A 4,399-nucleotide genomic window follows, 5' to 3' on the forward strand; every position below is an offset into this window, starting at 1 on the left:
GCAACTTTAATAAAAATAATTAAAATAATTACAACTTTACAAAAAGAGAGAAGTTGCCGATCTTGCCCCTATACCCGGGGCAACTTCGTCAATTTCTCTCTTCTTGTAAAGTTGTAATTATTTTAATTATTTTTATTTCCAAACTGATTTTAACCAGTTCTATAGTAAGGTAACATTCCAATAGACAATATGCAAAGCTTCTTTTTCAGTTTACAGCAGTATTTATTACACAAAATTTAAGTAAAGCTTAACATGCCGATCTTGCCCCGGTCTCCCCTATAGGTGCACTAGGCACGCTCATAGACCATGTCGTTTTGAGAAGTTTTAAAGATTATATAGCCAAAAGATAATATGCCTCTAAAATTTTTATGAACATTAAAAAGCTTTAAAAACTTATTATTATTTAAGGATTTTATTGTATTTTAATATAAAAGAGATATATTTACATAAACGACATTATAACAAAACTATGCCTACGCCTGACAAGAACATAATTCGCTACTGATGCACGGCGATTGTAATGAGAACAATTCGACGAACCATATTTATTATCATAAATGTTTCTAAAAAGAAAGTTTTGAGTTCGAGAAAATTTTAATTTACATTTGTGACAACGGTATTTCATTTGTATACGCCACTGAGTATTCATAGTACATCTTTATCACCACCGTGACAAAATTAACAGTAGTATTTGAGAAGCAGAACAGATTCTATACGTTTACAATTCTTGTTTTCTTAAATAAAAATTCCAGCAACAAGTCGCGTAGCTTTCCCGGCGAAAAACTTAAAATTGTTTGTAGCTCCATCTAAGATTTTATTTTAAAAACTTTTTATGTTATTCATTAATATAAAATAGCAGAAAAGTTTAATATTGAAAATACAGACGAGCTTATAAAAATTGTGCTGTACATGCTAATAACAAGTAAACTCTTCATTAAGTCTGACTCGAGATATGATACGCGATTCCCTTTCTATCTACCTCGTTGACCTTTAACCACTAAATTTTAATTAATAGTATCAATTCCGTAATTTAAAAAATCTCTGAATAATTTCAGAAATTTTCGACAAAAGGAGCAGCAGTTATTAAGCTTTAAAATTAGTGAACAAAATCGTGCCTCTCCCACACACAGTAACATCTCATACATACAGAAAACTCCAAATTTTTTTTGCATGTCTCGGCGTATTAAGGTTCTCTGAGTTGAAAATCAAAAAATCTTGGAGGTCAGTTTTGACCTCGAAAGCCATACTTTCCTTCTGTTACACAACAGCAAAGAAAATAAAATGTACAGTAGGTGAGAGTAAAAACTGTAACGGACACTTTGTACTGTACATGTGCTTGGTCGAGTGGCCAGTGGCGCGAAGCTATTGTTCGTGGGATTATGACTAAACGCCCCTAAGGCAGAATACCCCTAGCCACGGCAACGGAAGTCATTGCAAGAGTAATCCTGCGCGGTACGAGAGGAACCGCAGGGTCAGACACTTTGTGATTTGGTCACTTGTTGTTTGGACGTCGACGAGTGCGAGAAGCAAGAACGAACGTATACCCTAGAATAGATTGGAACCTTGGGGTACGGACTCACCACTTTGAACTTGTGCCTGGCTAAGATTCCCGTTAGCCGTAACAAAAAACAATTAATATATCTATTAATGTATTACAGCTGAGTACAGAGTACTCAAAAAGGCATAAGTTAAAAAATTATTTCATATACTTTTGTTAATCTTTTCTTTTTTATTTTTATTTTACTAATTTATAAACATATGAAATTAAATATAACAAATTAAATAATGAATATTAAATATAATTATTAATGTAGTCAATAATGTAAGGTAACTAAGTTCACTAAATGTTCGAGATATTCGAGGTACAGTATTCCAAATCTGGTTATTACTCCAATTTGATAATTAAGCATATTATATAATATAAATGTATTTAAATAGTCCAGGTGCGGCCAACAGTTTTTGCCCCCGGGTCGAAATTAGAAAGAAAACTTTTCCATCGGCCGAACCAGAGGCTGCCCTAGGAAGGTTTTGAGGTGGTGCGAGATCTCATTATGGTGTAATCCCATAGAGACTAAATTGTAGATAGCGATTACAGATACATTTTTCACATTATCATGCTTTATCAACATTCTACGCTATACTTACAAGATTTGTAATGGAGGGCTAACTCTAAACGCACAATTCGTTGTTGACCTTTTTCTTTAGGCGTCAGAATTTTTCATCGAGCTATTCGGATTTGAGTAGCTAATATTGAAAGATTGATCGCAGGCCACATAAATTCATTAGACGGGCAGGATCCAGCCCGCGCACAGTGGGTCGTGAGACGATTCTAGGAGGACAAAAGTCAAAAAATACATAACTGATAATGACCCTTACATATTTATGTATTAATAAAAAACATTCCAGTGAGTCAATTGCTACCGATAATTTTTAAAATACGCCCCGTGGCTTTGCTAAGCAACAAATAAAAAGCATCAGTTTTATATCTGGTTGGAATCATAACGTTAGTGTCGTGTTCGGACTTATTTTGAATAGTTATTTCGCTGGCTGTTTTAAGTGTTTTTATCTAATATTAAGATGAATACTAATCGCCAAAGTATGTATTTTAATATGTATATTTCATTAATAATAGTCAATGAGGGAATTTTATATAAAACAATCGCAAACCCAAGGGATTTTTACACTTAATTTTAAATAAGTAGAACTTTAAAACTTCTGCATCTTTTTTCGTATGTCTTTGTACGTTTTAATTTCATTTTCTCCGGATTTTTGAAAATTTTATAATTATGTCTAACAGATATCTGTGTGCGGAAACGAGCGGATTTTGACGTATAACCATTTTTTCTTTCACAGGGCGATGGCTCGTAGTCAGCGGGAGTGAACTTTTTGAAAAACTAAGAGAAAAAATTAAAATGATAAGCGGATCATTCGAAGTAAAAAATATTATCGTAGACTACATTAAAAAAAAGTTCAGTTTAACAAATCCTAGTCGAGTTAGTGGAAAATGAGTTACGTCAAATTACTTGTTCTTTTTCCGTTGGTCTAAGTCAAAGATGGAAGAAACGTAATCGAAATATCAAACATTTTTCAAACAAAAATCGCTTATGGCACAATGATTAGGCAATTATCGAACATGTCGATTTGCCACAAACTAGTGCAAGCTGTAAAACACCACGAAAACAAATAATAGGATGTCCCAAAAAGAATTTTTGGGACGTCCTATCCAGCCAAATGAACGATCTACCTAATATGAAAATGAGGCAATGTAATGAAGAAACTTTTTCATTTGGTCTATCGACTCTTCCTTGTCACATAAGATTCGTGGAATGCATTCTTCGCATAGCGTATCGAATGGATATTAAAAAATGGCAAGTGCGCGAGACCAAAGAGAATGAGTCAGTATCAACAAGAAAGAAAAATATTATTAACAGATTTAGAACCGAAACTGGTTTACTTCTGGATACTCCCAAGCAAGGTGGTGGAAACACCAACGACAGTAATTCGGCAAGATTCTTTTCGAATGCCACTCTTATTGCAGAGATAATCGGTGTTAACAAGAACCTAATAGAACGATTTTCGGTTATATTACAAGCGCTGGCATCGGCTACGAAATTGATACAAGCAAATTCGAAATCTACACGAAGGAAACAGAGGAGTTATACGTGACGCTTTATCATTGGTATCCCATGCCAGTCACTCTTCACAAAGTTTTAATACGCGGATCAAAAATTCGTTTCTAGTTTCAATAGGACAATTGTCCGAAGAAGTGCAAGAAACTAGGCACAAGAAATTAAAAAAATTTCGTGAGAGTTATTCCCGAAAAACCTATAGAATAAACACTACTATAGATATTTTACATGATCTTTTAATTTCTTCAGATCCTCTCATTACAAAACTTAGATCACTTGGTATAAGAAAACTCGGTTAACCGCTAACGTTTTAAAATTACTGAAAGCACCGAGAGTGACCGTAGTATGAGAAATCCGAGTCAAACTCCGAATGTGACTCCGATATGTAAATTTTTAGTTAATACGATATCTAAGTAAAAATTTTTATTATAAAAATGAATTGCACCAGCCTATATACTTAAGTCCTGCTAGAATCGTCTCACGACCCACTGTGCCGCGGGCCGTATGTTAACCATGCCTGATATAGCCTGTACATAAATGCCGTCATTAATCACTACAAACATTAATGTATCCATTTGTACAATGACTGATTAGAATTCGATTTTAAAACTATTTCGCAAATTTCTTCTATAATTTCTATTAAAGTTATGGAAATTGATAAAAAATCAAATATAAACATGAAAATATTAAACTTTCTTGAAATTTAGAAACTTGTGCTTATCCATTGGTAGCCATAGAACACAAATTCGCAATTAAAATAAGTGTTTACT

The sequence above is a fragment of the Centruroides sculpturatus genome, unplaced genomic scaffold (assembly GCF_000671375.1).
Source record: "Centruroides sculpturatus isolate CEXI.00-Female unplaced genomic scaffold, Cexi_2.0 scaffold2082, whole genome shotgun sequence".
Classification (NCBI taxonomy): domain Eukaryota; kingdom Metazoa; phylum Arthropoda; class Arachnida; order Scorpiones; family Buthidae; genus Centruroides; species Centruroides sculpturatus.